The sequence below is a fragment of the Fukomys damarensis genome, unplaced genomic scaffold (assembly GCF_012274545.1).
Source record: "Fukomys damarensis isolate Sample0158 unplaced genomic scaffold, DMR_v1.0_HiC HiC_scaffold_27, whole genome shotgun sequence".
Lineage (NCBI taxonomy): Eukaryota > Metazoa > Chordata > Mammalia > Rodentia > Bathyergidae > Fukomys > Fukomys damarensis.
The window spans coordinates 13625869-13637441 of record NW_022900939.1 but is presented as its reverse complement, the minus strand read 5'-3'; the positions used below and the strand labels follow the sequence as shown (position 1 = coordinate 13637441).

The following is an 11573-nucleotide window of genomic DNA, read 5'->3' as shown; positions in this document are numbered from 1 at the left end:
AAAGAGAGAGAGAGAGAGAGAGAGAGAGAGAGAGAGAGAGAGAGAGAGAGAGAGGGAGTTTTGATGAGGGGCAGGACAGGAGGTAGGGGACAATTGGAAGTTGAAATGGATAGATTAGCTCAGTTTCTTTTTGATTCCTTGGTGGGTTTAAATTCCTTTGATTAGAGGAGCAGAAGTGAAAACTGACCTGTGAGAAAATAGGTCAAGGGGCCAAGAGCAGCAGCTACCAGAACTTTTCAGGTCAGACTGTGGATCCCCATCTTGGGAGCCCAGGTGACAATGTGTAACAGAGATGAGGAAGTTTATATTTTCTACACTTCTCTCAAAAATTATTTTGTTGCTCAAATTATCCTAGAGGTAAGTCACTCAAAGCTGCTTTGTTGGCTCCGATGTCCCTCTGACATTGCTGTCATTATTGTGGATCTTTAAAAACAATTTCTTGAGCATATCCTTTTTGCTTAGAACTCTAAGGTGCTTCAGAATAATGTTGTGTATTTCATTTCCCAGTCCCCAAATCTGTCCCTCTAGCAGCACACACATTGAAGGCTTGGCATGCAACCTAGAGGCCGAGCTGGTGTCTGGTCTCAGCTCTTCCCTTCTGTCTCCTTGCTCCGTCTACAGCCAGCCTTGTGGATATTTTTGGGATGTGCTTGCTTCTACTTGAAGACCTTTGCCCTTGCCACTCTTCTGACTGGGGGATTTGCCCTCAGGTGCCATTAGCTTTTTCCTCACTTCCTTCAAGTCTGTTCTCAAATGTTATCTTATTAGCAAGTTCTTCTACTGTTGTGCTCTACAATCCCCCGGTTCCTTTCGCTTCGTCTTGAACTCTCAGATTGCCGTCTGACATGTTATATATTTTTGTGTGGTCTCTATCTCCATGGTAGAATACAGATGACGTCAAAGCAGGATTTCTGTTTTCTCTGTTAATTTCTATATGCCTGATATCTAGAAAAATTCGTGGCCCGTAGAAAGTCCTCAATAAATATTAGTTGATTAGTATTGTTGTTGTTGGGCACAGACATGTGGCTTATCCCACGTAACCTTCCTAAAAATAACTCCTGTTATCTCATTCCCTGTTTAAAACACTTCAGGTATTTTTCCTTTGCTGTTAGAATAATTTCCAATCTCATTAATATGGCCTGTAAGAGCTTCTCAACCTGTCCTTATTAATATTTCCAATCACTTCACTTATTTCTCTGCTTTCTTGCCACATTGAATCACTTGCAATACCTACCGAACCCATGGCCCCTGCTGCCTTCTGGGTTTTGTACATAGCCACTCCTCTTCTGAAGATGCTTCCACCCTTCTGCTCTTTTAGGGTCCAACTTGAAACCTCAGTCCTTTGGGGAAGACTTTTGTACCCCCAAGGTTGGGACAGTCTATTACCCAATATTCATCTCAACATCACAGCACACTGGTCATGGTGTATGTACGCCGATGGCCTAGTTTATTATAACTTAGAACAAGGCTGTCTTTGTTAGCTCAGGCAGCCACAGCGAAATAACAGTGGAGATTTGTTCTTCACACTCCTGGAGGTTGGAGGTCTTAGATCAGCTTGATTAGGGTCTGGTGCGGGTTCTCTTTTTTTCCTTGTAGATGTCTGCCTTCTCCACACGTGGCAGTTCCTTAGTGTGTGGGTATGGAGTAAGGAAGGCAGGAAGGAAGGACGGAGGGATGGAGTGAGAGAAGTCGAGAGAGATTTTCCTATCATAAGACAACCAGTCTTGGTGGATTAAGACCCCAGCCTTATGATTTCATTTAATTTTAATAACCTCCTAAAGTCCCTATTTCCAAATGCAGTTACTTTGCCAGTAAGGGCTTTGTTATGGACACAGCAAAAATCCTACGTTGAATCCAATTAGTTAAACATCAAATATCCATCAGATAGGACTAATGTCAGTATTTCTAACAAAGGCTTGGAGAATGAAAAGAGAAAGAAAGGATGAAGCTGAATTATAGGGAAGGAGGTTGTCTGGTTCCATCTACTCACTGAAATGCTAGGGTCTTTTGTTTCCATTAAGTTCGTTGGCACATTTTAAATATACATAATGATCACACTCATGGGAATTTGTGCCACCTATAGAAATGACCCCTGAAAGTATAGCCTTTCATGGGAATTTGTCCCTACACATCATATTCCTTAATTCCTCTTTTTTTCCTATTCCCCAGCCTCCCTTCAACTTCTCTTCCCCTCCTTATTTACAAAAGATTTATTTCCACTTTTTCCATGTTTTTTAAAAAAAATTTTCCCTTCCTTCCTCCTCCCCACAATTCCCCTTCCCATTTGAGTATTTTCTTCCTGCTTCATAATATCTGTAGGCATTTGGGTCCTTATTTACACTTTCAGTTTCTCACATCAGAGAAACAGCGTGGTATTCACACGTGTGTATTCAGTTTATTTTACTTACGTGTGTGCTGTCAAGGTGTACCCATTTACCTAGAAATGTCTCCAGTTTTTCCCTTTGCTGGCTGAGTAGTTTCCATTGTATAAAAAGACCCACATCTTTGTCCTTTTTTTGGTTGATGGACATTTGGGCTGTTTCCAAGATTTAGCTCATACTAGGCCCTTACAGGAACTCTGTGCCAAGGTTACCTCTGAGGCTAATGCAGGAGGTGATAGCTGTGGGCACCTTTGGCCTGTTTCAGACACCGTTTGACCTTGGGGAGGTGAGTCTAGCATAGCGGCGTTGCAGGATGCCATCCACTGAACAGCACAACACCCCACGTGGGAGATGTGTCTGGGCCAAGGTCCAGCTCTCGGACTGAAGCAACCTGGGCTCAGAGCTGCGTAGTAAAATTTAAAAAAAGGTGTTTGGCAGAGTGATGGAGAATCTGAAATTCTTGCATCAGACACTTTGTCTCATGGGCACTTGTTCTGCTAATGGGAAATCTGAGCGGAAGCTGATCCAGAACGGGCCCAGGGGACTGGGAATCTGGCAGCATAGGAGCCTCATGATGGCCAGACCACTGCATTTCAGGATTGGAAACCTCGCTTAACTCTTCATGATTATTCCTACAGTGCCATGTGCCTCTCTCTCAGAGTGATGGCCTCCTGGAGTTTCTAGAGTAACCAACAAAATGCAGAGAAATAGATATTTCATAGTAGCTGGCAATTTCATTGTTAACAGAATGTCAAGAGCCTCCAAGGGAGAGAGCAGTGTGTGATTTCTGCCTTTGGACCCAGATTTTTAGAGATCACAGGAGTCTCTTCATCCCAGGAGGAGTCCTGTTCTCTAATAAGAAGGAAGACTTTTGAAGGTGGCACTTATGAAAGCTAAGGCAAATTGTACCTCCAGACTTCTATCAACCCAGGCCTTCTACAGCCAGGTCCTGTGTCAGACTTCAGAATATCCAAACCGCCCACCTTTTGCAAACCACAGGGGGATAAGGCGAGGAGTCCGAGGGACGCGTGGGCTTAGGCTCTTTAACCTCAACTTCCCTACCCAGAACGAACGTAAGAGTCTGTTTCTTATTGCTGCAGAAATGAAGCATTTCAACCGCAATACAGTAATTATCCAGAGGAAAGACGCTGTTCCTATCACACGTTCATCTCCCACGCGGAAGTGCACACACCACGAAGGTAAGAGAGGACCTCATTTGTCCCTCAGTGACCACACAGTCCGTGGCGGCGCCTAACACGGCGAGTGACTGTGAAGTGAGCTGGGAAAGGAACAGGACGTCGCGCTTGTGTGACCATCTCAGGTCGCCCCGGTCACACAGCTATCTAATGAAGATTGGAGATTTTGGAGTGTCTCTTCGGAGACACTGTCAAGCATTATAAACATTTTATGTTAATCAAGTGAATGTAACCAAAAATTTCAGTACAGCATATTTCTGTCTTTTCTCTTTTTGTGTTGGGGATAGAATGTGGATCCAATTTACCACGGAACTCTAGCCTCGGCGTTTTTAAAAATGTTCATTTTGAGACAAGGTCTTCCTAAGTGGCTCATGCTGGCTTTGAATTTATGATCTCCCCACAGGTGTGCGCCACCGTGCCTGCCCATATTCTTTTTAACATACCTCTAGCGCATGTACCAGTAGTCCTACATATACTACGAGTTTTTGATGATGCTTGTTAATCTTAGCAATTCTGTAATTGTTTCAACATGCATGTGTACAAGTGTCAGCTAATGTGCTTGGAAAATACAGAAGCTGGGGCTCCACAGCTAGAGGTTTTGATTGAGTAGGCATCTTAGTCACTTTTTCATCACTGTGACAAATACCTTCTGCCCACAACTTAAAGGAGGAAAGGTTTATTTTGGCTCATGGTTTCCATGCATGGTCAGCCAGCTCCAAGGCAGAAATAGCACAGTAGAAGGACACAGTGGAGAAACAGGTGCTCAACCAGAAAGCAGAAAGGAAGCCAGGAATCTGAGAGAGAGAGAGAGAGAGAGAGAGAGGAGCCAGAAACAAGAATACTGTTCACACCCACCTCCCACCAGGCCCCACCTGACACCTAGTCAGCTACAGTGCCCCCCCATCCAATCACCTTTCAAACACATGTGACATTTGGGGAACATTTTAGATTTAAACCACAACAGGAGATTTGAAGTGGAGCCCAGGAATTTGCGTCTAAAAAAGCACTCAAGTATTTCTGCTGTAGGAGGGTCTTGGATTAACTTTCAAGAAATACTACCAGGTTCACTGCCTGATGAGTAGAATTATGCATGGGGGGGAAAATCTAGTTCTATCAGTTAGTGTTTAGGGAGGACAGCACAGCCCCTGAGATATTTGTGGGAACAAAAAGTTTGCTCATGGAAGTCTAAATTTAACAGCATGGGGTGAGAGGAACTGAGGAATTGGAAGCGTGGAAGTGATAGAGCTTGAAAAATGGTCACGAAATGGGATTTACCCAAAGCCCTGGCACAGGTGGGTGGGCCACAGCTTGCAAGAAATCCCTACAACCTGTGCGTGCCTGGCTGCCAGAGTGGAAGCACAAAGGCATCTGATGGGAATTCTGGGGAGGCAGCGGACACTGGAGTGGGCCTTGGGGCTGCTGTTGTTTTCTAGGCCCAGTATCACACACAAAAAGCTAGGAGCCACATCTGTATGTCACTATGCCGATCTGCTGTGACCTTCTGGAGGTAATGACTTTTTCATCTCTCCTGTAAGTTCCGCTTTTGGATAGCTCTAACCCAGATACATGTGAGGAAGAAGCTTTTAGACAATCTCTGGCTTTAGTCAACAGGCAGAGCACTCTCGGAAATGTCTTAATGCACTAAAAATTACATGTTCAACACCCTCTCCATCCTGCTGGTTCAGCTCTCTGAGTGCTGGGCATTCATTCAGTCCTCTTCCGTTTCTGTGTACTTCAAGAGCACTTTTGAAAGAATTCCAGTGTCTTTATTAGTGAGAAGCTTGCAACTCTTTGCAAACCCGGGTATTTTGTCATGTTGGAAAAATGTGCACATTAAGTTTCGTCCTTGAGCCAGCCTGCTGGTAGTAAATAATTAAAAGGCAATAGATGTAGATGTGACACGAGTGGAATATATTTAGAGTCACATCATCAGTAAAATTGGCATTTCCGTGTGCAGCCAATGACAGACAGAGCAACATGGTATGTGTGCTGTTGAGATGGGCGCCCCAAACAGCCTCATAATTCACCTTTGTGACTCAAGCTCTGAGGATAATGATATTCTGTTTGCCAGGTAAATATGGAGGAGCCTGTGGTAGGTTGAATAACAGACCCTGAAAATAAACCCATACATGTTACCTTATGGTTGCAGATGGAATATGTTTTAACTTTTAAAAAAGCTTTATATTTGCAAAATATGCTACAAATAGAAAAAGAGATTTTGTAGGTATTCTAGTTAAGGATCTTGAAATGGTGAGGTTATCTTGGATGACTGGCTGGGCCCTAAATACCAACCGAAGTATCTTTGTAAGAGAGAATCAGATTAGACACAGGAACAAGATGGATTAGCGATATGCCTAAAGAGGCAGAAATTGAAATGACACGGCTCCCAGTCAGCGAACACCAGCACCCGCCATAATGGGAAGAGACCAGATTCTTCTCAGGAGCCTCCAGAGGGAGCATCGCTCTACTGACGCCTGAATTTTAGTCCCAGGATACCGGGTTTGGACATCTAGCCTCTAAAAGGGAGAGGCTTTGAGTCACCAAGTTTGTGGTACTTTGTCGCAGTGGCCACAGGAAAGGAATGGAATGTTCCTTATTCATCTCCATTTTAGGGTGGAACTCCCTGCTTGCTTCAATAGTGGGGCTGAAGGTGGAGGGGGAGAGCATTCCCTAAGCCATATTGGGAGATAGCCGGGTTTTTGGCATTTTATGGTAAAAGATGGACCTTGGAATTTATTTCTACAAACACGTATCATTGGCAGAGTTTCTATTGGAGAAAATCCTTCAGTTCCGCATTTAGCACATTTAACTCAAGCCCTCTAATTTAAATTCAGTGTTTATTAGACAGATAAGTTGGGCCTCATTAAAGAGTAATTGCAGGACTTTGGTATCCCCTAACATTTTGGGGTGTAGTTCCTTGTTTCTGGAATCTTCCATCCTGAAAGTTCCTTCTACATGTCTCTGTTAGTTCTCTTCCCATCTAGTATGACTTTCTGCAGGCTACTGTCCATCCCTGTGCTTCTAAGCACTACCTTTGGGAGGCATATTGCAGAGAATGAGGTGATGTGCCATGCAGTTGGAGGCCCTTAGCCCCATAACTCTTGGGACAGAGATTGTATAAATCAGCTAGGACTGCCATTATAAAGTACCAAAGACTCGCTGGCTTAAATAGTAGCAATTTATTTTCTCACAGCTCTAGAGGCTAGAAGTTTGAGATGAAGGTATTGGCAGCATCTCTTCTCAGCCTCTCTCCTTAGCTTGTAGATGAATATATCTCTCCCCCCATTTTCATATGCTGTTCCCTCTGTACCTGTCTGTGTCCTCATCACCTTTTCATATAGGCATATCAGCCATTTGAATCAAGCCCTTCTACAAGACCTTATTTTAACTCAGTTGTCTCTTTAATGACTTTGTCTCTTAGCATAGCTATATTCTGATATCTCAGGAGTTAGGACTTTAATATACACACGTAGGCAAAGCAAAATTCAGCTCACAATAAACCTCAACTTTTGCACCAAGATGATTCTGATAAGAGACTTAGTGCACCATTGGATAGTGTGTCTATCGGAAAGTTATAAATATATGTATATACATTTATATTGCACATTAGTGTAAGTTTACTGATTTCGTTTAGGTACATATATCTGGGAGGCTTATTTCCTGTTTCCCAGAAAATGTGGGACATCTAACGTATAAGACAAATCTTAATTTTCACTAATTCATTCATTGAATAATATATATTGAGGTTATTGTGTTAGCCTCTGGGGTCGCAGTGTTGACAAAAACTGGGAAGGTACAGTTCCATTTGAATTTCATGGTGGGACAAGCACAATGTACCATTGTAGGCTTCAGGAAGGGCCCTGTGATGGAAGACAGATTCTCTGGTATTCCCTTCCTTTGAGAAGGCGTGTATCCATTTTCCTCAAGTCTGGGGTTGGTTCTGACCTTACATTTAACAATACAATATGACAGAAGTGTTTAAAGCAGCAGCATCCTCCTCCTTGGCAAATTGCTCTAGGGGAAGCCAACTGCTATGCAAAGGGTCTGACTATTTGAGACCACCATGCTACATGGAAGCCCACTCTAGCTGGACGGAGAGGCTGTGAGGAGAAAGAGTACCAACAGCTGTGAAGGAAGGAAGCCATCTTGGAAACTTCAACATCAATTTATCCAATGTAGAGAAGAGTCTAGAAATTCAACCAGAACCTAAAACCAAGGCCCCAGACATTTGGCACAAATCATGTCGTTCTGGCCACCTTCAGGTCATCCTGTTAGCATTCCAGCTCTGGTGGGTTGTGTTAACTTGCAAAATTGTGAGTGCCACGAAATGGTGGTGTTATATAGTGCTAAATTTGGAATGGTTTGTTACCTAGCAACAGGTAACTGCAAGAAATTCTAATTCCAATATGGAAGACAATTAAGAAATTGTATGTATCACTTATCCAACAGTAAAGCACAGGATGCATGTAGACAGAGAATTCTTGAATGGTACCTGTCTGCAAATCCGCTGTGTTCTTTCATGTGTGAAGACTAAAGTTGAATACCTCTTCAGGCCCCAGATCTTACAGTCCCTGCTCTTTTGATGAACTCTGTGAAAAGTGCTGATTTTGATCCTTGTATTAAACCGCTACCTATGAGGGCCATGCTGGTCTCCTGAGGGCTGGCACTGCAGTTTTCTACAGTGGCCTCCCTCCAGTTGCTGTCTGGGTCATTACCACAGGCTGCTTACTCAGCCTGTTCTTGACCCATGGTCCCGTGCCATAGACAGGAACCTAATTCTGCTACCTAATCTGCTTTGCTAGTGCTCCTGCTGCTCTTTTCTTTTTCTTGCTAATTATTTTTCTCTGTCCAGCGATGCATTGCATCACTGCATTCAAAGATCTCTCAAAACATTATGCCCCCAATGCTTCTTCATAGTATGTTGCAGAAAAGCAGCAATGTAGAGATTCGGGATGTGGGTCCTGGAGTTAGGCTCACTGAATCTGAGGCCCTTTTGCCTCTTCATGCCCTCGGGGCTTTAGGCTTTAGTTTCTGAACTATGAAGTAAGGTAAATGGTAATATCTACGTTGTAGGGTCTGTGTGAGGATGAAAAAGTTTGTTATATCCTATGCACAAGAAGTGCCTCTCATGTAACTGGTATCTAATAAATGTTGTAGATTCTTATTATTCATTTTGCAGTATGGTAATAACCTTCTTATTTATGGATCTACTCACTAGATTCTAAATTCCTTGAGGACAGATAGTGTCTTGAGCACTATTACTTCCCTAATGTCCTGCATAATGTGTGATACATTAGGCACTCAGCTGCATTTTTGAGTAAGTAAGTGCTACAAAAACCATTTCAGGACTGCGTTCTGTCAATGGAAGGTAAATAATAGCTTCATACGGAAACAGTCAGCTTTCTATCACTAAAATAAAATACCTGAGATAATTAATTTAGGAAGAGGAAAAAGTTTATCTGGGTTCACAATTTTGGAGCCTATGATCAGTTGGTCCTATTATTTTGAGCCCATGTCCAGGAAGTACATTGCGAATCGAGGACATGGTGGAGCGGAACTGTTGACCTTATGGTCAGGACACAAGAGCGAAGAGCCTGGAGTCTCATTGTTTCCTCCAGGCCATGCCCACAATGATCTCCCTTGGGTCTGCCACCTAAAAGTTCCACCACCCTCCCATAGTACCACCAACGGTTCCATGAAACCATTAGTGCCTGAGCCTTGGGAGACATTCAATGTCCAAACTTGAGGAAGTAGCAAAAGTTGGACAGCAGCCTGGTTTTGTAGCATGTATTCTGTATTATTCCAAGAGTCAAAAGGACAGAAATTAATTGGGAGAAATAAGTGTCAGTGATACTTTGTGTGTGTGGATGTGGTGCAGGGGATTAAACCCTGGATCTTCGTATTGACCTATATACCCAACATTTAAAATTGTTTTTTTTTTTTGAGGCAGAGTCTTGCTAAGTCACCCAGCCAGACCATAAACTTATGTTTCTCTTGCCTCATGCTCTCAGAGTACAGGTATTACAAGTGTGTGCCACCATGTCCAACTCTCAATAGTATTTTTATGTATGACTCTCATATGTGGTTAGGAGTTAGACAAAGAAGCATGTGCTTAATGACATAAATCTGCGAAAAGAAGTTTCCTAAAGTAGCTGTAGTTCAGGGATCTTGAATCTGAAAGACCTTAGTTATTCAGGAAGGGCCTGCATAAATGAATGGAGAACTTTATTTATATGTATGATTCACCTTGTTTAAGAAGGCATTTAAAGTGGCACAGATAATTATTCACTGCAATAAAATAAAAACAAAGTCAGGTAATTGAATCCTAAGAAAAATGTTAGTTAAACCTGGATGTTTGTTCTTAAAATGTTTACTGTGTAGTCTTACACATTTTCAGAGCTAGAGCACAAATCTGCAGCTGAACTTTCTGCCACTTTAATGTGAGAACTGTAAAAGAGCTAATTACATGAATCATACTTTAGAGTCATAATATTTAACAGCTAGTTGTTGTCACATGCTGACCCAATACCGGCAGTGACAGCTCTATGTCCATGATATATGCTTATGCTTAATTTTTCCATTCATCGTAGGAGGTAGATATTTGGTTCAGGGGACACAGTTTTGAAACCATACAGATGAAATGCTATGGTTTTATATCACAATATTCCCCAAGAGCCTCATGCACTCATAGGCAGGGCTTTGGGGAGGTGATGGGATTATGGGGTGGTAATAACTGAATTGCTTTTAGTAGGTGAGGTCGGTAGGAAGAGGCTGGTCACTGGGTGTGTGACCTGGAGGAGCACATTTCCCTTACAGGCTCTTCTCTCTCCTCTCTCTTTCCTCACCACCATGCTGTGAGCGGCTTCTCTGTGGTGGAAAGCCCTTCCCCTATGCTGCTTTTGCCCTGGAGCCAGCTGACTATGGATTGAAAGCTCTAAAAATGTGAGCCAAAATAAACTTTTCCGCCTTTAATTTGTTGGTGTTGGGTACTGAGTACTAAAGTGACTAAGAGAGCAAGTTTTATTTTATTATTAATTTTATTGGTACATTTTAGGTTTACAAATAATGGCATTCATCATTGGGAATTTGTGCCTATACATAACCTATCTTGGTTCTTATTTTTTCCCATCCCCCTACCCTCCCTTCAACCCCTCCACCCCTTCCCATTTACATAGACTTTGTTTCTGTTTTTTTTTCCATTTTCTCATATAAATTCCATTCCCTTCTTTCCTTTCCCCTACTCCTCCCACTTTCCCTTTCCCTTAGCCCCCTTTCTTCCTGCTACGCAAGGATAGCAAGTTTTGAAGTCAAGCACCTTTACTATTTGCACGCTCTAAAAACTTTGGAGTTGTTTAAAACAATCACAAATAGAGCTCATATTAAGAATGTAGAAGGAATTTTTCTTGTGGTTCTTGACTTTTACTGGGACTGTCATTTGAAGAATATAGATGATCCTTCAATCAGAAAAGGAAAGAGTTGCATGTTCATCTAAGACAGTTTTCAAAGTGAGCTCCAGACCAGGAGCATCAGCCTTACCTAGGCAATTGCTGGAACAGTCAACTCTTGGTTCTTCTCAGGGTGGGTGCGTCAGAAGCTCCGGGGTTGGAGCCCAGAGTACAACTCTTCACGAGTCCTCCAATTGATTGTGGGGTGTGCTCAAGTCTGAGAACTGCTCTAAAGGGAAAGAAGCTCCTGGAGCAGGAGAGATCTGGCCTCTTGTGCCTTTGGTAGGAGATTCAGAAAGTAGACTGGTTCATGAAATCATGGCACCAGGGTCAGAGACCAAAGGGATTAAGCTTACACTTACCATCGGAGAAAAGCAGTGACTATGTTTCTAGCCAACTGTAGTCAGCTTTTGGTCACTATGACAAGTACTTGAGATAAATCAACTTAAAAGAGTAAAAGCTTATTTTGGCTCAGAGGTTTGGAGGTTTCAGTTCATAGTTTGATGGCTCCATGGCTCTTGATCCTATGGAAAAGTTATATATATATATAT

General features: G+C 42.7%; 1 long non-coding RNA gene across 1 annotated transcript in view; it reads left to right on the top strand.

The window, feature by feature from the left end:
• Positions 1-11573, top strand: part of LOC104854167 — a 41457-nt gene that overhangs the window by 1683 nt on the left and 28201 nt on the right. Inside the window, exon 3 of the long non-coding RNA XR_778006.1 lies at positions 3482-3580. This is a non-coding gene — a long non-coding RNA (uncharacterized LOC104854167). The remainder of the gene's footprint in view (positions 1-3481; positions 3581-11573) is intronic.